Source organism: Hippopotamus amphibius, chromosome 10, assembly GCF_030028045.1.
Source record: "Hippopotamus amphibius kiboko isolate mHipAmp2 chromosome 10, mHipAmp2.hap2, whole genome shotgun sequence".
Lineage (NCBI taxonomy): Eukaryota > Metazoa > Chordata > Mammalia > Artiodactyla > Hippopotamidae > Hippopotamus > Hippopotamus amphibius.
In genome coordinates this window covers 68,102,903-68,128,580 of record NC_080195.1, presented here as the reverse complement: position 1 = coordinate 68,128,580, position 25,678 = coordinate 68,102,903, and the positions used below count along the sequence as shown (strand labels likewise).

Genomic DNA, 25,678 nt, shown 5'->3' with positions numbered 1-25,678 from the left:
AAAACCTATATGCAAATATGTTTAAATGTTGATAAGGATACACTGAGGTACGTAAACTTAATGGCTTTCTGAATACTATGAGTCAAAAGCATCGAAGCACTTTCAGCTCAATATCTGAATATTTTAGTTCAAAGTATGTGGAATAACTCAGTCAAAATTACTGACTTCAGTTTAGCCATTCTTAAATGGTGAATTTCTTTGATGTTTTTCCCTTGAATCTACTGTTTAGAACCATCATGGCAATAATCAACAAAAGAGATGATTGTGATGATTTAATCAGACCAACATTCAGTCATCTGATTCAATACTCAGTTTCAGATCTTGGGAATGTTCAAATTGGGACGAGATATGAATCTTTGTGTACTTAGTTCCAGTCTTTAATCAAATTGCAGACAGTGTAAAGTAGTGAAAAGAATGCAGGCTTCAAGTCTGAGCAGACCTGGGTAGAACTCTGGCTCACCTCTGTACTAATTTCTATTGCTGCTGTAACACATTACCACAAACTGAGTGGCTTAAAACAACACAGATTTATTCTATATCTCCGGAGGTTAGAATTCCAACGTGCGTCTCCAGGGGCAACAAGGTATGAGTAGGGCTGGTTCCTTCTGGAAGCTCCAGGGGAGAATCTATTTCTTGCCTCTTCACTTCTTGAGGCTGTTTGCATCCCTTGGCTCCTGCCTGCATCATCCCAGTCTCTGCTTCTGTGGTTGGCCATGGCACTTTCCCTTCTGTAGTCAAATTTCCCTCTTATAAAGATACTTGTGATTGCAGTTAGAGGATGCCTGGGTAATCTAGGATAATCTTCCCATCTCAAGATACTTAGTTTAATCATATCTGCAATGTTCCTTTTGCCATATAGCAGTCACAGGTTCTAGGGATTAGGACATGGGCATCTTTTGGGGCCATTATTTGCCTGCCACAATCTCTTACCAGCTGTGTGATCTTGGTCTGATCATCTTAACCTCCCTTTTAGAATTGGTGTGAGGATTAAAATAGAGGATGGATAATATGTATCTAGCAGGCTGCCTGGTACTCAACAGATGCTCAACAATATTCCCTTTTTGTCCCTTCATTTAATCAATAGATAAAATCCCTAGCAGCAGATTATGCACATAAAAGAGGAGACAAATTCAGTGTAGTTCAAGATCGGTGTCCAGAAGTGGGTTACCATCTGGTGCATGAGGTGGACACCACAAATCCCCGAAATGCTGTGTTTCTCAGTCCATGTTTTCCAGGAGATGGTCTCCTCTCTCCAGCCTCCTGAATGACCCATTTTGCATTCTGATTTTGGAAACTTGGTTACTTTCTTCATCTCATTGCCTGGCTCCTAGTTTGCATAGATAAAAACTTCATTACTGGTAATCAAATTAATTGTCTTTTAAAATGATTATGTCCTGTGGCAATCAATTACACAAGTCTACCAGATGGCACATAAAGTGTGTGCTGAATGGAAGGATCATTATATTCAAGTCTAGCTTGTTTTACAGTTTCTACTCAGCCATGGGCTTGATCTACCTGGGAGATACACTTAAAAATATACTACTGTATTGTTTTCTGAATTTATTATAAGGTTTTATTTATTTATTTTTTAAATGTAGTATTTTTTTAAAATTAATTTATTTATTGGCTGCATTGGATCTTCGTGCGTGGGCTTTCTCTAGTAGCGGAGATCAGGGGCTACTCTTCATTGTGGTTTACAGGCTACTCATTGTGGTGGCTTCTCTTGTTGCAGAGCACGGGCTGTAGGCGCATGGGCTTCAGTAGTTGTGGCACATGGGCTCAAAGGTTGTGGCTCACGGGCTCTAGAGCACAGGCTCAATAGTTGTGTTGCACGGGCTTAATTGCTCTGTGGCACGTGGGATCTTCCCGGAGGAGGGATTGAACCCTTGTCGCCTGCATTGGCAGGCAGATTCTTAACCACTGCACCACCAGGGAAGTCCCTATACTATTGTATTTGGCCCTATATGTTTTGCTTCCCTCCTCTTTTTATCATTCCTCTTCAACATGGCTTAAAGAGGATAGGTGCAGTAGAACTCAGTTTCCTTGATTGGAAATGATTCATTGATAGTCATTCTGGGAGCCTTACTCTGGAAATCTCCCTTGGTGATGCCATAAATTACAGGCCATGACCAGGCTGTCACCAAGCTGAGTAGGGCCTTCAGAAGTATTCTTGGGTAGCATAGGGTTCACAATTTTTAAGGTTCATGCCTTCAAGTGGGCAAAGAGTCTGTAGGTTTCCCAGTGGTAATACCTACCACTTTGTAGGACATCACATATGTAGGGTTCCAGACATTTCTGTGACCCACCAGCTCCCTGAAGGCATTTCTCCAGGGTAGAAACAGGTATGCAGAAAAAAAAGTGAGGAAAGAAAGGCTGTCTATTACTCCTTTCAAAGATTCTCTCCAGCCCACAGTCAGAACACAGACACTGCTACACACAGCTGTCCTTACCCTGTAACGGCCCTTCTTTTTCAGAGTGCGGCTTATGTGTGTTACAGTTGTTGTCCACCAGCTCTGTAACTAGCTGGTTTACGACTGTAGCCAAGTTATTCAAAGTACCTAGATCCTATACATAGAATGAGAGAAGTGAAACTACATAATCTGCAAAAACGTTTTTGCTCAGTCTGTGGTTCTATGTTTTAACGATGTTGTCAGTGGAAAAGGTTAACTTTTTGCCAATAAAAAAATCCATAATAAATCTTGGGAGGGAGGAAGGGGCTAGATGGGCAGGTGGAATGACCTTGAGAGAGAGGAGAGTAGCAGACAGAGCAGCTCATAGAATCTGCACTGGGGACTGTGGCCCAAAATAAGGTCTTTGGGTCATATCTCCTGTTTTTGCTTTACTCTGCATTATTTTCCATCTTTATCAGATGGTCATTAAGAGTCCTTCAGCTCAAAATTCTTAGATTCTCTGTTACTATATCTTTTTGACTTCTATGCAAATTAGATCCCAGAGAGCACATTTATTTGTTAGCAACACTTCTCTTTCATCTGTCAGTTCTCTGTGCTTTATTTTTTGTGTGCTGCAGTGCAGCAGAAACTTCTGGCAAGATCAAAATATTCTAAAGGTAGAGTTTTCAATAGGAAATACTATAAACACAAAGCCAATTTTTATCAGTCATTGCTAAATCAACAAGTTCAGAATGTGTAGTTCTAGCCCGCGGCTTCTAAAGATACGTTAAGGTTTTGGTGTTTCCATAGCTCAATGCATACTCTGTGCCATGAGAGGTAGGGGTATTTTCCAGCCATAAAATCCTGAACAGATTTTCAGTTAGAGATGCAGGAAAAAGCCTGCACCGGTTGAAGACAAGGAAGTCAGAGCTGCAGGTGACTCTTCATCCACTAGATGGAGGTAGAGGAGCACAGAAAAAGATCACCTTGGGTTGTTAATGAGGCTGTGTAGAAGCTAAGGGGGAAGTTTATCTGTCATTAGGTAAGATTCACAGGTACAATTGATGAATTTCATACCTTCGAACACTAATGGAAAACATTGACTTGAGATCTAACGCTGCTGGTAAGACCTTTTGATTTTATGCAAAAATTATATTCCTTCCTTCATCCTCACACAGCAGTCCCTAACTTTGCCTGATTTGGGCATTTTTCAGCTTTTTACAGGTGGATCTACTGATGGGCTTCACTTTCAGCCCATGCCAGCCCCAAGTCTCAAGGAACTCCCACGGCAGGAGGGATAGTAGCTGCCTCTGTGCAGGTGCGCTTGATCTGCAGAGTTGCGGGCGTGCGGTGGAGGGACTGGCACTTCCAGCTTCTGAGGGGGGATTAGTTTCTGCCTCTTACCAAGAGTCATATGGTAAGAAATTCATCAAACAGGAAAAGGATTTAGATGCTGGTTCAAGTGACAAATGACAATGATACTGGAATATTGACCAAGACTAAATTCAGATGGTCACCCATAACTGGTAAGACACTTGAGCACTATCTAGTATCCCAGCTTCCTTCCTCTCTTCCTTTTTCCCCCTTTCCTACACATTCTCCACCGCGTCCTCCCTATTTATGTCTCCTCCCACCCTTTCTCTCCCCATCTCTCTCTTCATCTCTCCTCTCTTTCTTTTCTTTACTGTCTAGAAGATACTGAATCTGGAACCTGAAGGTGCAGCTTTGGATTCTCTTACTCTGTTTTCTCTCTGGTTTTACTGTGCCTAGGATTTTATTCAGTCCTGTTAACTCCACCTGGTGATGGAAGCCTTGGTACCCAATCCTTTGTCCTGTGCCTGGAGGCTACAGTCTTATGAACACAAACAGCTCACCTAAATAAAACTAACACTGCCATGTCTTGTCCATATGCCTCTGCCCCTAGAATGTATCTCATAATACGGGCCATTGTCTTGGTCACACCTGAACCTTTTAATGAAACATAGGGCCAAATAAATACCGCTGGGAGTAGGAGGGAGAGAAGGGAGGCAGGTAGAGTCTGAGACATAAACCTCAAGTGGGGCTCTGTTTCAAAAAAGATATTTTTGGTGCCTTCTATTTTAAAAATGTGTACAAAGTTTGCATTACACTTATGTGCATTCATGTTTGTTTTAACATATTGAAGTGTATTTCATTATTTTGTCATTGTGTAAAATTGGTCCAGGACGATGCATCCTGTTTGTCCTGTGACTTTGAGTCCTTCTGGCTATGTGAATGGTTACTTCTCACATTTGAATTTTTCAGTTAAGCTTAGGCAGGAGCAGTGGTAAAAAGATGGTAAGTTTTGGAGTCAGACTGAACTAGGTTTATCTCAGCTCCTCCAGCTTACTAGTTGTGTATCACAGGCGCAAGCTGGCCTCTCTCAGCCTTATTCTGTCCCATCTATGAAAAGGAATAATTGTGACCACATAGGATTGTTGTGAAGATTAAATGATAGAATGTGCACAAAAAGGATAGTAAGTATTTAAACCACTTAGTATGGTACCAGCTACAGAGGAAACATGTAAACATCATCATTATTAGGAACAAGACATTTGGATACCGCACGGACTTATCCATATGTTCTCACTTGCTGCATGTAAACTTAGTCTGGTCTTTTCAATAGTGCCAAGTTAAAACGGCTTTCTATAATGCAAAGGCAGCCTAGAAAATATCAGAGTGGCTTTAGTGTTGTTGCTTGCGGTTTGTGCCTCTTTCAGTAAGGCAACCTATATAAATAAAACATCATCATTTTGGAGAAATGGAGTGGGGTCAGGACAGGACTTATATTTTATTCCCATAGCTTAACTTCTTGGCTCTGCAGTGATCGGAATTTGTGGCATCTGACAGCTGGTTGCTGCCATAAGCGTTTAGGAACCTGGGCAAGACAGCATTTCAAGGAAGACAGAAGAGTCGTTGGTTCTGGCTACAGAACTCAGTTTTTAAGTTGGGTTTCTAACCTCCTGCAATGACTATATTCCCACACAAAGCAGAGTTGGAAGCCAAATAGGCTTCAGGGACCAGCTAATTCTTCTTATTAGCTTAATAGATTTTGGAAGAGGATCTGAGAAATAGTTGTCTTGAATGATCTCTTGAATGAAACTTATCAATATAGTGGAAGTAGGGAAATGTGCTTTGGCTACAACCTGGTTCCAGTTTGTGCTGCGGTGAGTAGAGAGATGCTGCCTACATCAAACACAAGTATCACCTAGGCACTTACTGAGTTTAAGGCATTGCCTTAGATTCTCTGGGGTATAAAGAAATGGAACACCCTGGCCTGGCAGTTAAGTACTTTACATGTGAGTGGGAGAAACAGCATTGACTCATGCAACACTGTGTTTAACACAATTAATGTAAACTCCCTTCACACAAGGAATCTCTTAATCAAACAGTTAATTCAACACACATAAAGTATATACAGGGTCCGAAGCACATGACGTGGATTTGACTGAACAAGATATGGGTCTTCTACTTAACGATCCCATATTCTAGTATGAGGGAGACATGTACAGATGGCTGTGATGCAACCTCTCAGAGAAGGTGCTAGCTCTGAAGGAGTCAGGGGAGGCCCTAATCTGAGTGCCTGGATGGAATCATGTCTTTGGAAGGCATGTGGTTCTTACAAGAAGAATGCATTGGAATAATTCTGGTGCCTCTGAGGACTGGGCCTGGAAATAGAAAGGAAAAGATGACTGATCAAGCTGTTTTAAACTTTAGAATCTAAAGGAAGGCTTGCAGGTCTCTGTGACTTACTGGTAAAGAATTTGGGGAGAAGGAGAGGTTTATGATGGTTCCAAGGCATAGAGCTGGGTACCCAGCAGATGGTAGTGTATCACAGCCACGAAAGGAGAACAAAAGAGTGCCCAGCTAATTTTGGCTTTGAGGGTAAGATATATTTAGAGTTTACAGATTAACTCTGAGATGTAATTCCTAAGTATATATTAAGGAATATATTAGTAGCCAAGGCTGTTAGAGATTTATTAATAGGTCTCACTCTCAATATCCATTGATAATATCTAGCATGTTTAAATTTGTAAAATTAAAGTATACTTGGGAAAGGTGATCAGAATATGTTAGAAAGCAAGTTAGATTGAATTAAAGTTATTTTGCAACATGTACTAACAGAGATATAAATCAAGGAGATGTGGAAATGCTGACTGATTGAACTGAGAAAAGTTAAAAATAAAGTAATGCTCCCCAGAAGTCCTTCGTGATAGAAATAATTTATTTTCCCAAATTATCTTGACCTTATTTCTTAAAAGTCTCTCAAATCTGCCTCCTTGCCTTTAATCATATTTCTATGATATAGCTCAACTTTTCTTTCTTCATCTTCTAGGTTAATAGGAGACTGCTACGTTTCCTCTTTGCTTTCAGTCTCAGTAGCCCAGTCCATTTTCCTTACTGCCACCAGAGTGATCATTCTAAAGGATATATAACTGTATCACAGTCTTTGTTTAAACTCATCCATGGTCTCTTTCTTCTATAGCATTTTATCACTCTCTTAGATTCTAATATCTGCACTTTCACGGCTGACTTGGGTCCTAGATAGTTGTACACACATTGATCTCTCCACACTAACTTGTGTACTTTGTGAGGCCAGGGATAGTGTCTTATTCACTTTTGTATTTCTTGAGTCTAGCACCATATCTTTCTTCTACTAGGTTGTCAATAAATATAGATTTGTTACAGACTTAATTGTGTTCCCACAAAATTCATATGTTGAAGACCTAACCTCTGATATGACTGTATCTGAAGACACAACATTTAAGGCAGTAATTAAGTTAAGTGAGTCATATGGGTAAGGCCCTAATCCAATGTAACTAGTGTCCTCATGAGAACAGAAAGAGATGCAGAGCTCTCTCTCTCCATGCACTCACAGAGAGAAAATGCCATGTGAGGACGTCGAGAAGCTGTTGTCTGCAAGAGGAGGAATCTCACAAGAAACCAGCCCTGCTGGCAGCTGGATTGTGGACTTCCAGACTCCAAAACTGTGAGCAAATACATTTCTGTTGTTGAAGCCTGCAGCCTGTGATGTATTGTGAAGGCAGCCTGAGCTGACCAACATAGGGTTGAACTGGGGAAACGTGGTGTGTTGTCTCTAGCAGCCACTGCCATGGAAGGCCACTACCAATTCCTTTAGGGTACTGGGTGCTGCAGATCATCTCAAACTTTGTGTGACAAAAACAGAGTGGCGAGAAAGCGAATCTTTGGTTGTGGACCAGAGACCGATATTAATGATTTATTCCCCAATAAGCATCTGAGAGAACATCCACGTATTTTTAAACAAATGTAGCCTATAAGAAGGGCTTTTAAAATTTCTCCTGCTATTCTACTTTTCCTACACAAACTGCTGGGATGTGATAATGGCCCAGGGAAGCTGATATTGTTAGAGGAAAGAGCAAAAGGATTGCTGGGAATCTGAGAATGTGTCCCTATGTGTCAGGACTCATAGGGTTTTATAGGCTCATGAATCAAGTCTGTGGCATCCTGATTTTGACTTAAGATTATCCACTGGGGAGAAAATTTTGTTTTGAACTTTGCTTAAACCTTCCTGAGCAAAGAGATCCTTCAGATATGCACCGTGAGTTTCCCTACACAGGAGCACAGAACACTGGGGGGACGGATGTTTCACATAATTTACTTTGTGCTTCGACTGGACACACATCACTGCTCTCTGCACAACAGTATTCAGAAAGGTGCTGCTGGCAATCTGGCCTTCTGTTTTCTGTTTGGTTGCTGCTCCGTATTTATTCTCGGAATTAAGATAGAAAGAAAATCAGAGAATTATGATGTTAAAAAATAAAGATAAGCTGCCTCATAAACAGTGAATCTTCAAACCAGTGTTAGTGGGAAGTTTCAAAGCTGAGTCTTACTTTTGCAGCTGCCATAAGTGTTTAACTTCTGCTGTGTATTTCCTCATCTAATTTATTTTGTCAACTTGGTCAAATTGTGCATGTGTGTTTGTGATGGAGCTCTCCTCTACAATAATGTTGGTGAGGTAACTCTATTATTAGAATGATACTTATTTAGATTTGCATGATGTATAATTTTTGGAGTGCTTTCCCATCTTCTATTTGGTTTGACTTATACATTGGTTACATCCGGTTTCAAGATAATGCAAGGTCAGGAATTGTTTTATATCATTCACCTTCTAGCACTACACAGCCCAGCACGCTCCACATTTATTCACTGATGACTCATTCGATGGTTATGATAGGATTTAGAGAAATTAAAGTTCTGGGCATCTTTCTGAAAGAAGACCAAATATATTCCAAAGATAAGTTTTTATAAACATATGAACTGAAGGAAAGACAGATAATTAAGAAAGCACATGGTTAATACTGGTTCTTTTGTTTCATGATTTTGTTATCTGTTTAATTTTGCTTTAAATTTTGTCTTTGGTTGAGTTTCATCTCTCTTAGAACAACTGAATGTTGTCTATAAGACTCAGGTAATACAGGGTGTTTGATCTCTTGTCAATTAGAAATTCTCAGAAAATTAGAACCTATGTAACTATTTCATGTGATGTATAGTTGGGAAGTTTGGACAAAAACAAAAATTAGCATTAAAAATTTTTCGTGGTTTAATAAATTGCAGTGAATAATTGTGATGCAATCACTTTTTTAAGATAATTCCATCTTAGTTTATTGTTATTTGGTTGAAATCTAACCTAAATTGAAAACTTTTTGTTAGATAGAATTGCACAGATGATACCATCATCATAACTTAGTGCATCCTTTTTTCATAATTTTACATATTATCTACTAGAGGAAAAGTGTGGTAAAAATAGAAAAGTATACTATGAATTAGTTTACTATTGACTATTAAAATAATATTCTATATTCTAAAGCTTGTGACTGACACTGAAACTAAGAAATAAAAGAACCATGTTGGTTTATTTTCAGCCATTAAATATATTTTGTTGCCCAGAATTTGGTTTAATGCTAGTGGAAAAAAAAAAAAACTACCATGAGTTAATTAAATTCTATAAAGCAACTACAAAAGTGATTAATATCACTAGTAGGAGCATGTCTATGGTGTTATAGCAATTTATGAGCACTTCTGTAATCCATACTTCCTGTCTCCATTAACAATGCCCACATGTATTACAAAAATATTTGAAGAGAGGAGGGAAAAAATGAGTCATTGCTTTTACTGCCACTTGACCTTCATGATCAATTACATGTGCTTCAAGTTCAATGACACCATGAAAGAAGCTAAAAATAGCTTAGTTTCCTTAGGAGGCATCCTTAAAGGTGAGCAGATCTGAAACCAAAACAAAGGAAGAGAAGGGTAAGATTGCTTCTGCCAGGGGATGGTCACCAGGTGGCAGTGCACCACAAGGAATGGGGGGACGATGGCTCTTTTGGACCAGAGCTGCCAGAAATCTAGCTGAACCTTATCCGCTCTAAGCCAGAGACAGGGATGAAGGTCTGAAAGTGTGCAGATAGGTCAAATCTTGCAGAAAACCTTGGAAAGACAGCCTCTTGCCAGCCGCACACGTTTGATTGCTGAGTTTGAATCTTGGGTGAGTTTGAGTGCGACATGGAGTAAGGAGATTACAGATCTCCTGAGGGCAGGGCTGCCCCCCTCAGAGCACAGCTGCAGCCCAGCATGTGCTTGTGGCACATCCTGGGGCTCTGGGCGAGGGGGAGGCCTCAGCTTCCTTCCTTCTTAATCCACACCCTCTCCCGGGTGATCTCGTTGGCTCTGCAGGTTTCGTTCTCACCTGCACTCCTGATGGGGACCCCAGACCTCACGGCTGCCCACTCGGCCGCCTCCCTTTTGCTGTGTTTCACAGACCGTGTTAATCCCACTGGTTCCTAGCTTAACTTTAACGCCCGCTTCTCTGCAACCCACTCCTCTCACCGTGTCTGCCAGTTTGCCACTTAACCAATCCCTAAACCCAGAAATCGGGGGTCATTTTAAAACTCCTCTCTCTTCCTCACTCCTGATATCCATTCAGTCTTAGGACCTGTTGATTCTCTCCACCACCCAGTGTGTCACTCCTCTGCCCACTTTTACTGTGCCTTCATCCCGGCCCGTGATGCTATGCAGAACTTCTGAAATAATCCCTGCGAATCCATCTTTGCTGCCTTCCTCCCTGCTCTCTGCAGCCAGAGTGCCCTCCACTTTTGCTCTTCCCCTCATCTCTGCCACTCTGTGCTCAATCTCTGGCGGCCAGTCACACTGACCCTCTTTCATTGTTTCCTTCATTCTTTCCAACTTCAAAGCCTTGGGCCATGGCCTTACCACTGTTTGGAGTGCTATTCGTCTCCTCTCCCTCTAAGTAGCATCTTATCTTTCAAACCGCACCTCAAACATCACTTGCTCAGGAGGCCTTGCTGTTGGATTGTTTGCTGCCTCCCGTGTGTTGTCTGTGTCACACTCGTAATGGCTCGTTCACTGTTTCCTGCTAGACTCTCAGGGCCATGAGGAAAGAGACCACAACTGTCTTCTCCATCACTGTACCTTCTGTGCCTACCACAGTGTCTGGGATAGAGATGTCCTTCGATGCACATTCTATGACCTCATGAATGGAAATATTTGGGAGCTTAATGAGTTGACAGACATCATTTGCTTCTTTGTAATGGTGGCCATTTTGGTATATTTTGGGTGTGCAGGGATGGCGTGGGCGTGCTTCAAGAGTCTGCTGTAAGGGAGGATGTGGGGCGTGGTTAGAAAACTTAAACTGTGTTTCTCCTGGAGTGATCTTTCTACAGCAGTTGGGGAAGTCTCACTAGCTCCCAATCTTGGGGTCGGGGAGTGGAAAGGGAAGGAAGAGACTCTTGAGAGTGAATGTGTAGTTGGCTCACAATTTTCTCTTACTGGGTTTATATTGCTTGTGTTAAGAATAGAAATATGATAAAGAAAGGCCCTTTGCCTCTTTTCCTGCAAGAATTTAGGGAAGGAACACACTGTATTTGGACAATCTGGAGTAGCACCTTCTAATAGAACTGTCTGTGATAGTGGAAATAGTGTATATCTGTATATCCAGTATAGTAGTCCCTACTCATACGTGACTTTTGAACACTTGAAATGTAGAAATGCAAGTTAGGAACTGAATTTTTCTTCTGTTTAATTTAAATGAATTTACATTTAAATCTAAACTTCAACTAATTTGTATTTAAATTCAAATATGGCTAATGACAGCTACACTGCACTGTGTTAGGTGGGTCGAGAGCACATGGGTTTTCCTCAGATGAAGACGGCTGAGTACACTGAATGTTTCGCTGTGGAGAGCCTTGCATTACATAGAAGCTGAGTTATGGATTTGACATGATTTTATTTATACTAATGCTCCCTTTCTAATAAGCATGTAAAATCAAATATTTCTGGAGAAAAAGTAAGTTGCGGATATTTTCTCAATAGGAAAATGTAAGGGGCTATTTTATAAGCCCAGCTTCTTCTCATTTTAAGGTGTGCTAGAATCTCATAAGTCAGTGTAATGGCTGTCATTTCCCATCAGATAAAAAGAGATGCCTCAAACCTATTTCAAAAGTCACTTTCAGAGAGCACTTGGTTGGGATGTCGTCCTGCCTCCTGGGATACCAAATAGAAAGTCTTCAGAACAAAACAGCAGCTATGCTCCTTTTAGAATCCCAATGTGTACTGTTAGTGTTGATAAAAAACCACTTGATGCTTTTATGGCATGTTTCATGACATCAAAGCACTTTAAAAAATTGAATTCCTGTTTCTAACACTTCTTTAAGTTCACTCAGTTGGTTAGAACAGTACTTGCTTAATCTTTCTCACACAGAGAGTACATGAAAAGTACATAAACTTTTCTTATGTGCATGTAGTACACACAAGAAATTCAAGCCTGTGTTTATGTGGTACAGCAGGGTCAATGGACAGGCTGCACATGACTGGACGCAGCTGGCCCAGTGGCCTTGAAGAATCTAGGCTACGCCCACCTCTGATGCGAACTGAGGAAGCTGCTGACTCAGCACCACTATAAGGCATTTGTCGCACTGGGACTGGGAAGCCCTGTTGACTTGGTGCTCATGAGGTCTAGGACAATGCTTCTAAAATCTAACATGCATGTGAGACACCTGGACATCACACTGAAATGTAGATTCTGATTCAGTAGATCTGCAACTGGGCCAGAGATCCTGCATTTCTAACAAGCTCCCAAGAGACACTAATACTGCTGGTCCAGTGACTGCACTTTGAGTTGTGAGGTGCTAGGGCACAAGTCTGATTTATACTTTGGTTAGTTTTGCATTGAAAAGTTTTCCTCCATCACTACAAAACTTATGTTCTGCCAGTTGTGATATTATGGTATCAGCCCAGGTAAGAGTGGATGAAAACATTGATTCAAGCTCTTTTCTGGGGTTAGAAAAACAGCTCAATACACACTGATGGGTAGCTGGTTGTCATGTGTTTACATTATCAGTGGAAAGCTATACACAGGTTAGAATAGCGTGCTTCGAATCAGACAAACACAGGATTCATTAGCTTAATATTTCTAAGTCAATTCACTTTTAAGCCTCAATAAATTATTTTTTTAAACAGAGGGAAAGCCCACCTCTGATGATCAAGGTGGAGCAACTGTGGGAATAACTCTGGTCCAGGAATTGGGAGATGTATGTTCTAGATCTAATTCTCCTGTGACTGGCTAACTTGCAGTAGGGAAGCCGTTACATTTCTTTGAACCCCATATGTCATCTTTCAAACATGATCCATACTGACTGTGGAAGAGCAAACTCTTTTACTTTTCTTCTTTTTTTTTTTTTTAAATAAATTTGTTTTGTTTATTTATTGGCTGCGTTGGGTCTTTGTTGCTGCGCACAGGCTTCCTCTAGTTGAGGCGAGTAGGGGCTACTCCTCATGTGTGGGCTTCTCATTGCTGTGGCTTCTCTTGTTGTAGACCACGGGCTCTAGGGCACAGGCTTCAGTAGTTGCAGCACACGGGCTCTAGGGCACAGGCTCAGTAGTTGTGGAACACGGGCTTAGCTGCTTTGCGGCATGTGGGATCTTCCTGGACCAGGGCTCGAACCGGTGTCCCCTGCATTGGCAGGCAGATTCTTAACCACTGCGCTACCTAGGAAGTCCTGTGTTGGTTCGTTGTTGCTGCACACAGGCTTTCTTTAGTTGTGGCAAGTGGGGGCTACTCTTTGTTGGGGTGCGGTGGCTTCCCTTGTTTTGGAGCACGGGCTGTAGGCATGCGGGCTTCATCAGTTGTGGCACATGGGCTCTAGAGCGCAGGCTCAGTAGTTGTGGCACATGGGCTTAGTTGCTTTGTGGCATGTGGGGTCTTCTTGGACCGGAGATTGAACCTGTGTCCCTTGCATTGGCAGGCAGATTCTTAACCACTGTGCCTCCAGGGAAGCCCCTACTTTTCTTCTTAACACAGGTATTTGTAATGTCATGCATGTGTGTGGAGAGCTGCCAGCTACTTAATAGCAGCCAGTTGGGCTGTAATCAGAGGAGAGTGACTACTTTGTAGAAAAAAGAACCAATTTGAAAATAACAGTAACAGTAGGTTTGTGCTTCAGGATTTTGTAGATTTACTTACTTAAATTCCAATCTGTTAATTCCGTGAGTGTAAGGGCAGTTGGCCTAGTCCCAGGTAAAAAGTGCATACTTTACCAATTCTTGGCAATAGTGATAATGATGGTAGAAATTATTCTGTGATCACAGCCTAGAGCCAGGCACATAGTAGGTGTACAATAAACAGTAGTCAGCAGAAAGAATGGATCAGATGATTGTGGCTGTGGAGCTGCAGCAGATTTCCTTTCTCTTTCTGAGCTGAGCCCCATCAGCAGAGAAGTTGCTGCATCTCCCCCTGTGATCTTACAACATTCTCACAGCAACGTATTTATCTTCCAGGCTTTCTCTTCTTCTCTGCCTCTCAGCACTTGTAAATTTGCTAAGATGCTCCCTTGAGTTTTATGCGCTGGTGACAAAGGTCTGTGTCCTCACAACCACATTCACGTGACAAATGAGCCTGGATTATTCCAGAATGTCAGGCTTTTCTTCAGCTCTCAGTAGCATCAGTAAAATTAGGACCTTAAACCATAACAATCCAGTTAATAATAATCTCTTTATTGCTTATACAATAAAACAAACCAGAGAAAATGAAGGTCCAGCCCTGCATTTGCACAGGCAAATGTGAACATTTGAGTCAGCACACACGTGTGGACATTTAAACAATGAGAAGTGGGAACAGAGATGATCAGTGAGGCTTAACTGTGAACTATGCAGGGTCTCCATAATCTCAGATTTAAAAATACGTTTTGGATAATTCCCGTGAGAAATTTCACTCTCTGGTTTTCTCTCTCTTCCCATCCCCCTCCCCTTAAATAAGAGAAGATGATTATTTTGGTAACTGATGGAAATGAAACTAATTAAAACTTTTTTTTGTTTGTTTTAGCAGCTAAAATAATGTTGTTGCATTTCTCCTTTTCTGTTTGTCTCCACATTGATGAGGTCTTGTTACAGTTGACATTAGGATGCTCTAGATTTGAAGTAGCTGCTAGATTCTAGTCAGTAACTTATTCTCTTGCAAATTTCTCAAATAATACAGAGCCAATTAATCCTAGCCTGATTAGCTTTTGACAGAAGTTTTCTTTTAAAGATAACAGTTCAAATTTATATAGCTCCTTGATGATGGAAGATGTCTTAGAGGGCCAGGACAGGGACAGGGGAAGGGAGTCGCAGGAGGGAGGGGATATGGGGATATATGTATAAATACAGCTGATTCGCTTTGGTGTGCCTCAGAAACTGGTACAAGAGTGTAAAGCAAATATATTCCAATGAAGAGCTTTAAAAAAATTTATATATCTCCTTCCCTTAAGGAATTCAGACTGATCCTCCTTTCTCTTACTAAATAATTTAATTGCATTATCATTTCTTAAAACCTACTCCTTCACCTGCCTTTCCTAGCTCAGTTTACAGCTATGTGTCAACAAAGGCAACTGCATCAGAAACTCTGGAGCTGGGTCGGTTGTACATTTTAACAAGAACCACAGGGCACTCTGATGCCTGCTCCGTTCTGATGTTTGGGAAGCATGGTTTGCACCATCATGCCCCACTAAGTTGCCTAAACAGAAACATGGAAGGAATTCTTTCTAATTCCTTTCCCTTATGTCTCACATTAAGTTATTTGCTCAAACCTCAAACATAGCTCTCAAAAATCCCTTTTTTTCTTCTCTATTTCCATATTCACTGCCTTAAGTCTTCCTAGTTTTTCTCCTGGTCCATGGCATTGACCTCCAATCAGGCCGCTCTGCTTCCTTTCTCACCCCTCCAGTTCAATCTCCATACTGCAAATAGAGTAACTGTAAAACATGTGGGGTGATGCCCCTCATGGCAAGGTCCCTTATGGGACCTCAGGTCCATGCTTGCGGGCGTAAAGCTCCCTTCTCCACTGACTCTTCCTAACCTCACCACTCTCCTTTCAATATCTTCTCAGTCCTTCCCTTCGCTTGTATCCCAGGTTCTAATTACTTCGGGCCACTTCAGATTTCTCGAACACAATGTGTTCCATTATTTGTCATGCATTTTCATCTTGTTCTTTCTGCTTCACTTTTTTTTTTGTAATCTACTTGACATACTCCTAATGACTCTTCAAGATCCATTTCACAGGTCACCTTCTTCCTGGGACTTTCTATCACTCCCTCCCTTTCCATCATTCTCAGCATAATTAATTCCTTCTTATCTCTATTCCCAAGGGATCGTGTACATAGTTCTATTATAGCACTTATCATGGAATTAAATTTATGAATGTATGTGTCTGCTTTCTTCAGGAGTTTAAAATCTCTGAGGGTGAGGATCAGTTTTATTCATCTTTGCATCTCCTGTCCTTGGCACTTAATAAAATATAGTTGTGTGTTGAATTGGATGTGTCAAACCTTGTCATTTTTCCCACCTTTAAAATGTGAGGCAGAAGCTGCCACCTCTGCATTGCATAAGGGAAAGTTCTTGCCCCAGAGCCACAAGCAGGCGAGTCAGTGGACTCAGGAGGAGTGGGTTGTGAGCTGTAAGTGGTGCTGAGGCCAGCAGCAGCTCTGTCCCCTCCCCTGAGGTTATCTGTGATGTCTCCCACCCCATTTGCCTATGAGCTCCTTGAGGGCAAGGATCATATCTCTTTTATCTTTGTGTCCCCAGATCCTAGTAGCAATAGTTTTCCATTGTTGCTGTAACAAAATACTACTAACTTAGTGGCTTAAAACAACACAAATTTATTAGCTTATCGTTCTGGAGATCTGAAGCCTGAAATTCAGCTAACTAAGCTACAATCAGGTGTTGGCAGGGCTGACTTCCTTTTTGGACACTCAAGGGAAGACTCGGCATTCTTTTCTTCTCCAGACTCCAGAGGCTGCCCACATTCCTTGGCTTGTGGTTTCCTTCCATCTTCAAAGCCAGTAGTGGCTGGTTGAGTCTTTCTCACATGGTATCACTCTCATACTCTCTCTTCTGCCTCCATTTTCCATCTATAAGAACCTTTGTGATTATATTGGATGTACCCAGATAATTCAGGATAATCTTTCCATCTCCAGGTCAGCCGATTCACAAACTTAATTCTGTCTGCAACCTAAGTTCCCATTTGCCATTTGACCAAACATATTCACAGGCTCTGGAAATTGGCACCTGGACATTATAGGCATATGTGTGTGGTGTTATTCTGCCCATCACGTTAGCATAGTGTCTGACTCATATTAGGAGATAAATACAATTTGCAGAATGAATGGACAGGGTCTCTTGCAAGTGTGGCTGGCTTGAAGTCTCAGGGCTGTCAGAACAACTGTGGAAGCAGTGGTGATTGGGAGGTGGTGAGGGAGAAATTCCCTGTTAAGAGTGGAGGGCTTCAGTTACAGGGCCTGATGATTGATTTCACTGTTGGGAGCCAGTATGGCAGACTGACTGTAAGGTGACCCCTGGTGAATCCCACCTCCTGGTGTTCACAGATTTGTGTAATACTCTACTCTTGCCTGTGGGCAGGACCCGTGATTGCTTCTAAGCAATAGAAAATGGCAAATACAGTGAGATATCACTCTGATGATTAGGTTATTTATATGGCAAAGGTGATGGGCTGCCATTCCTATGATTATCTTACATTATATGACTTTGTTCTTAGTAGATTGGAGCTGGAGACTCTTCTTGTGGGCTTGACGAAGTAAATAGACATGTGGGAGAAGCCCATATTGTGGGTGGCCTATAGAAATGGCAGGTAGTTTCCAGGACCTGAGGATGACCTCCAGCCAATGCCTAGCAAAAAGCCAGGGCCCTTGGTAATACGGCCAAAAGAAAATGAATGCTGTCAACAACTTGAATTAAGTTGGAAGCAGATTCTTCCACAGTTGAGCTTTCAGATGGGAATGCAGCCCAGCCAACATCTTAATTTCAGCCTGTAAACCCTAAACTGAGGACCCAGTTAAACTGCGCCTAGACTCCTGAGCTACAGAAAACTTGAAATAACATAGATGTGTTATTTTAAGCTGCTAAGTTTGTAAACAGCAAGAAAGCTCTTGCAGGCAGTTTGGGAATCATGTGAGAGATGGAGATGGAGCTGTTCTGCCCATGCTCGTGGGGAAAAGAGTTCCTAACTGTAGGTTTACCTCTACTTTACAGCTGAAAAGAATGAGCAAGGGCAAGTTGTCACTCATTACTCTTTATCCAATGGTCAGTGAGAAATATGGGAAGAGAGTGCATTATCCTGACTTATGCTGGACTTCCAGCCTTTCCGGAGGCCATAGCTTGGAATAGAAGTTCATAGCAGGGGATTTTGCTTCATGTATCCTCACAACAGTGCTCTGAAAGAAGGCTTCTTGAGGGCTTCTTGGGCTTTCATTTTCTTTCAGAGAGAATCATAGAGAGGTACCACTTGCCTAAAATCATGGTAATGATTCAGGTTAATATCTGGGCATGACTGAATAACACTCATTAAGCTCAGCAGTTAAGTTCTTAAAAGCTGGACTTACTGAATATACTGTTTAACATACATGTCCTGTAGCTATAAAGATCAGTCAAAACGAGCTTGGATTTAAAAAAAAAAGTATTTGAAGAGGCTATTTTAAATTCATCAATAATATTTAGATGACAGATTTGTATACATGTAAATGACTTTAATATCTCTTCCCTACCAGCCACTCTCCTCATCTCATAGATGGGATTATTGAGTGTGAAAAGCTTAAGTGAATTGTCCCATGTGGTTACACAGCTAATTCTCACTAGAATCCAATTTCCAAGCTCAGAGTTTCGTATTGTTTTCACATATAAACTCTAGAATCAGAATTTATGGAAGATGGTGACAGTCTTATAGCTAAGTCCATACTTCTGCTTTAAACAGAACCAAATACACCTGAAGCATTCCAGACATGTAATGATCTCTCTTTACAAAGATTTCCAAAGGAGGCGATATGACTCTTCGGTGCCTCAGCTTTAATTTCAATTGATATCTGCTGGCATCTTGAGTAATAATTATCCCTATCTTTCCTGGTTAGGTATTGATTATGGTAGGAAGTGTGGTGCCATGTTTCACAGGCCTATGGACCTTTGATTTGGACTGAGGGACCAAGGAGAAGGTGTTTGGGGTTGCATCATCTTTGCCCTGGGATGAGGCACCAGGTAAGGATTTGGAGCAGAGCTAAAAGGGGAACTTGTGGGTTGAGCATCAAGGCAGGTTTGATGTGGGCTTCCTCTATGACAGCATGGAGAATGTAAGTGTAGGGCATGGATTAAGAGCTCCCAGGTTGCTTGATGTTGGCTCAGAAAGGGATGAGGTTCTGGCAAAACCTCCTTCCAGAGCTAAGCAAGGAATCATATAATGTTAGAGCTGGAAGGCACTTTGGAGTTTATCTTGTTCAACCTGACATTTTACATTAATAGATTCAGATGACTTTCCCAAGAATATATAGCTAATTAGTTCTGGCTTAGAACTTGGAAGCTCCTAAATGTCATAACTATTATTTGTTTGTTTTTGTTTATTTTTTACCTTTACTACTTCTATGATTTTTATCCACCCCACTCAGTTATTGACACCACACACACAGACACACACATACACACATCTTTACTTCCTTACCAAATTACTGGAGTTGATGGTGGTGCTGATAGCCAAGGTCCAAATACACAAAAATGTTTTGAATGCTTCTTACATAGGTAGTGTGATAAAGTAGAGATGTCACTGAATTTAGAGTTAGAAGACCAGGACTTGCCTTCAGATTCTCACAAACTCATAAATACAGGGGAAATCATCTTTTCTGAGCCTTGGTGTCCTTACCTTTAAAATGCAGATAGAGAGTTAAAGGTGAGAACAGTGGATCTATAGCTTGGGAGCCACTCAGGGTGTGGCTGGGACAATGGGGTCCAGTGATTATATTTCTGGCTGTTTGGCTACCTTGAGAGCTGCATGTGTAAGAGCTTTGTATACTCCAGTGCTCCGCAAATGTATTGTATCAATATTACTCCCACATACTGGGCACAATGATGAATACAGTACAAATATTGCCCAAGATATAGTCCTTGCCTCCAATAACGTTAAAACCTTGGTATAAGAGAGCAGAATATGCTGAATGGCCAATGAATAGTGAGGACAAATACTTAGAAGTGGGATGACTATGAAATGCAGCAATTGGGGGAGACTATGAGGAGTTACCATTTGGGCTGGGTCATGAAGGAAATGTGCAGACAGGTGGGACCATCTTAGCAGGTGGAACACATTGAGCCAATGCCTGGAAAAGCTCAAAGAGTGGTGAATATATAGAAGAGGAAATGTGTAGAAAAGTATTTGCAAGAGTAGGACTAAGTCATGGTGGATATTTACATCCAAGCCTTCTATTTTATTACAGAGGCAATAGCGAGCCACAGGTGACTTTGGAGCAGGATTAACTTGTCCAAAGTGGTGGTTTAGGAATGCCCAAAGGGTGTATGTAGGGAGTACAGGCAGAGAGAGCTGCTTATTCTTTTCTTTTCCTCAGCACTTCAGGGGCGTTTGTGCTGCTGACCTTTGAGAATGATTCTTAGAAAAGGGTTGAGATTACACCAGGCTCCATTTGGAAATGGTTTCTGAAATGCCTCTGCCTCCCACCCCTGCATAGGCCTGTGAGTCCCGCTCCTTACCAAGGCTGATTGCCTTGTCTTAGTTTGGGGCCAAATGACTTTAATGACTAGCAATCATATCACAGATGACTGGCAACAAAAAGGTATTTTTTTTTCCTTCAAAGTACAAGGAAAGGGGACAGAATCTTGAATCCTCGTAAGAGAATAGAGACCTATTGATGTCACTGAATCCATTCCTAACGGTAGAAGTTTTTCCTCCTCTGCATGTTTATTGTGTTTTATATGCCCTCTGTCTGAGCAATGGCTATTTTACCACTTTTGGTGGAAGATTTTTCAGTAGGTTAATTGTTTCACTTACCACCTTTGACATTTTTCTGATTTTCAACCAGAATATTCACATAATAAAAAACTTGGTAATATTCCTGGTGTCCATTATATAAGAAGTATTGTTTGAATGAATATGGAAGTAATGTTTTCACATTAGGTGCTTAAAATATACAATCTTAAAATCTATAATCAGTGAGAATATATAGTTTATATTTTGAACTTTTTTCTTTCAAAAGCAGAGTAGTCACCAATCCAGGATAAAATTGGGAGAAAAAGAATTAGTGTGCTTCCAATCACTGAAGTGACAAACGAATATGAACATAATGGAGAAAGAGAAGAATAATTTAAAGGGATTTTATTTTTATTCAAGTCAAAAAATAGAGAAAGACAGAGTGCTTCACTTTCTGTATAATTAAAGAGGATTTTGAGTTGGAGAACGCTGCTCTGTGATTCATACAACATCCTTCCTCGCCCTTAGAAATCATCAAGGCCTTTGGCTTAGATTTAAGTAGTGACACCTTCACAAAGACAGGGAACTTTAAAAAGCAGAAAAATTCTTGAAAAGCATTCAAACGTATAGACTTCCCTTTATCCTGTATTACTTCAACTTTTCATCAGATTGACCATTCTTTCTAGTCCTTTCTTACTTATCAATTTATAAGCCTAAGTGTGTGTGTTATTTGCCTCATCTGAAGAGTAAGGATGAAGCTCCCAATACTCCTTTCAATGAAGCTGGGAAAAAGTGGTTACATGTGAATGAAGATCTTATCATTTCAAAGCGCTCTGCATATTATTAATAACAGAAATTAATTCACGTTCCTCTATTCCTGATGAGTGCTTTGTCATCTGGAGAAGACTTCTAAATGTTAAGAAATGAAGCCTCAGAGAGGAGAGGTTATTATTAATTATTATTATTACCATTTATTGTTCTTCTCCGATGTTTGTGTACCCTTGGCCAAGTTACTGGGCTGCTCTCACCACGCTGTATACCTGTACCTCTCCTGAGGCGGCGTGCAGGTATAAATCCCCAATTCTGGAGTGTTTACAGCCACAAATCCCGAACACCTGCCTCACAACCTTCCTTTACCAATGAAATATGAAATAGAACAGATTAAGAGATAGCTTTCTTGCACTATTTATGCCATGAGTTGGCATCTCAGATGGGCGCCCCGTACCCCTGCCCATCTCAGACCTAGAGAGAGGAGGAGTAATGTCATATCTCCATGTGCTTGCACAGTTTTGCTCACTTTGGCCTTGATGTGGGGGCTCCAGTCTCAGGTGGCCGATCGCATCATAGGCTGTCCATTGTGATTCAAGACATTTGTGCTCCTTAAGCAACTCTTCTGTGGCCTTGGCTCTGACAGCAGGCAGCAGGATACAGTGGTGGCAGCAGGGGAGTAAAGATTTTGAGCACTCCAGATCTGCTGAAAGAGTTAACACACAGCTTGGGGAATTTTCTATCACGAGTCTCACTTTTACCACAAAGTTGTTGTGAAGAGCCAAAGAGAAACTATAGGTCAAAAGACTTTTAAACTATTAACTGCCATGGGAAGGTAACATTGATTGAGGGTCTAATTTCAATAGCAACCTTCTGATTTTCCTTTTTTTTTTATTTATTCGATTTTCCATGAAGCAATAGGAACCTTTTTAACTCAGTGAATGTTGATACCAGTCTTCCTTGCTTCCTTAGCTCTCCAGAAGATGGCTTTGATATCCTCATATAATAATTCCAGGCTGGTTCAGGCAGAAGCTCAAGTCAATATTTGGCAATGAAGAAAATTAGGAAATGTACTAGAACTATAACCCACCATAATGGAAATAAAAGAAGAATCTTGGATTCTAGGGAGAAATGGTAAAATACTCATTATACAAAGATGAAAATTCAGTGTTGGGGTATCCCAATTTGGAAAGCTTTTTCTGAGCTTCCTAATCCTTTTGTTTCACTTCTTAGCAATAAAGGGAGAAATCAATTTGCCATAAGCAGTTTCTGAGAAACAAGAGAAGCATGAATAGAATTTCAAAATTGTTTTTTCTTTGGTGGTGGGGGGAAGTTTTTAGAAACTTTGTGAGAGAATCAAGTGGCTTGGAAAGAACTGACTATTCTCAGGTTATAGTTTGGAAAGCAGAGACAGAAGCTGAGAAGGAAGCCCAATCATATAAACTCTGGGGACCAAATGGATAGAGAATAAACTAAAAGGACTATTGTTTTTCCAAGTCAGAAATTTATTTCCATATAAAGTGTTGGATTAAATCAGAAGAGCAAAATCCTTTTTAAAAAAAACTTTTTTGAAGCGAAAAAGGGAATTTACTGGATTATGTAACTGAAATGACTGGGGATGCACTGCCTTCAGGCCTGGCTGAATCCTGGGGCTTTGATGTCTTCAGTAATCTGTGCTTAATGCTGGTTGCTGCTCCCCAGACTGGCTGTCCCGCTCAGGGTGGTGAGAGGCCTCTGGCAGCTTCAGGCTTCCTTCTTGTAGTTTGGCAGCACCAGCAGCAAGAGAAATGCTCTTTCCTGATCCTTGTAGTCATAGTCGCTGAGCCCACCTCCTGTGTCCACTTTGGTTTATGACTTATGTCTAAAGCTTTCTTTGTAGTCAGGAGGATACCATACTCTGGTATACAGGTCAAGTCTTCACTCATGGAACTGAGGGGGGAGGCCAGACCCCTAAACCTCTTGCACTGACAGTGGGAGAGGGCTGGTTCCCAAGGTCAGCGTGTAGGTTCTAGAAAAGCAAAGGGATGAAGATTGGGAGGGCAGTTGCCTGCTTTTATATTTTAAACAGCAGATATTTTAATGTTCATTAAGTGTCCTTAGGACCAAAAAACACTATTAACAAGAATTCAAGAAGAAAAGGGTCAAATACAGAATTTTAAAAGCACTTCAAAAACAGCTAATGTTATGAACAATTTACATATACTCTTTTAAAAAAATAAAAGGACCATTGGGATATTTGCCAAACCCACACCTTTCATAATAGAAAAAAGAAAGGGCAAACTTTATTTTCCCATGCATAACTAATACATGTACAATATAGATTTCCTAGGGTCTTAACACAGCTTCCTAGCAGAGCAGTGCTTCATTTATCTGGCATCATTAAGGAGTGAGGTTTTGTGGGTGAGTGGATTTTGCAGACATGTTTGTGCTTTTAAGATTTAAATCTTTAAAAAATGTATTTCTTAAAACACTTCTTTGTACCAACAGAAGATACTGATACAATGAATATAAATAAACATTTTCTAAGCCCTTTTGCTCCACGCTTCCAGAAGTTAGGGGATATGTCAGTAGGTATGAGAATGCACAGAATAAACATGACCCTTCTTTTCTGGACATGATTTGGTGGTGGTGGAGATCAGGGATATGACAATACGTGCATGAAAATAACCGTGAGTACGTTATGGAGTAGAAGGCTAAATTCTTGTGAATTTTTCACATGAAACTTAAGTTGATTCAATTGCTAGCCGGATTCCACCTTCACTCCCTCCCTATCTGTTTCTCCCGTTCATGTCCATGTGTCCTTAGGGAGAGGTAGACCTCTAATGCCTTCAGAGGCTACTTAGGCTCTTTGCCCTCTTCACCAGTATCTCTAAGCTGCTTTTTTCTTCTTCAGTGTGTATTGTTTGAAGTACAACATTTTACTTTTTTTTTAAGAACTTTTATTGAGATACAATCGACATACAATAAACTGCATATATTTAAAGTGTACAATTTGATATTTTTTTCATATTAGTAATGTATACACGGCAATCCCAATCTCCCAATTCATTCCCCCCCCAACACCCCCCACCCTGCTTTCCCCACGTGGTGTCCATATGTTTGTTCTCTACATCTGTGTCTCTATTTCTGCCTTGCAAACCGGTTGATTTGTACCATTTTTCTAGATTCTGCATATATGTGTTAATATACGATATTTGTTTTTCTCTTTCTGACTCACTTCACTCTGTATGACAGTCTCTAGGTCCATCCATGTCTCTACAACTGTCCCAATTTCGTTCCTTTTTACAGCTGAGTAATATTCCATTGTCTATATGTGCCACATCTTCTTTATCCATTCATCTGTTGATGGACATTTAGGTAGCTTCCATGTCCTGGCTATTGTAAGTACACCATTTTAAACTTCAAAACAAAGCAAAACTCAAAGCATACTCAAAGGTATTATTTTCTGTGATGGTCTGAGAAGTGATGTACTATATTTTAAAGTTTTTACTAGTATATTTAGTGCAGATTTTTCAATTGCTCTGTAGCCTCTGGCTCCTAAGAACCTAGTGAAAAGTCTTCTTTTTAATTGATACTAGTAACTGTGCTAACTTGCCTGTCATGTGTTTCATATAAATAAGACAGTGTGGATGGCTGGAATGTTAGAGCTGGCTGTTGCTTATCTTAAGACTGGTGTTGAAGAGTAGGGTGTGGAGACTTATGAAGCCCTTTGTAAAGACCAGAACATTAATAAGAAAGACTCGGCACCTGTCACCATTGACTGGTCACAGGTATGCTTCTTTGACATCTCCTTTGGCCCACTGACCATCTACCAAAACTTTTTTTTTCCTGACCCAAGCCAGTTCCTCAAATTGCACATCATGTAAGAAGAGAAGGATTAAGACTATGAGTTCCTCAAAATTTTCTCCAGTATTTACTTTCCTTATTGAGGTCTCTTTTATCTAAAAACCTTACAAACAATCACACAAGTAGAAAGCAAGCATAGCCAAAAGTGAGATAAGTGATAGATCTTACAAGAAATTAGCACAGACCCTTCCTTCCCACTCATTCAAACTCATGTTGTCTTTCAAGGCTGTCCTATTCAACATTTCCTGGGTAGCCTTTCTGAGACCACTCAAGAACCCCTTGAACTTTTCCTTCTCTGAATTCTTACCTTATTAATAATCTACCCCACACTAGTAGGACCAGTTTGAGTCATGTACTTCCTAATCTCTCA

The 25,678-nt window shown here is 40.8% G+C and overlaps 1 long non-coding RNA gene across 1 annotated transcript in view; it reads left to right on the top strand.

Annotated features, from left to right (window-relative positions):
* Positions 1–3,368: 3,368 nt before the first annotated feature.
* Positions 3,369–25,678, top strand: part of LOC130830166 (uncharacterized) — a 162,844-nt gene continuing 140,534 nt past the window's right edge. Inside the window, exons 1-2 of the long non-coding RNA XR_009047741.1 lie at positions 3,369–3,708; positions 7,288–7,398. This is a non-coding gene — a long non-coding RNA (uncharacterized LOC130830166). The remainder of the gene's footprint in view (positions 3,709–7,287; positions 7,399–25,678) is intronic.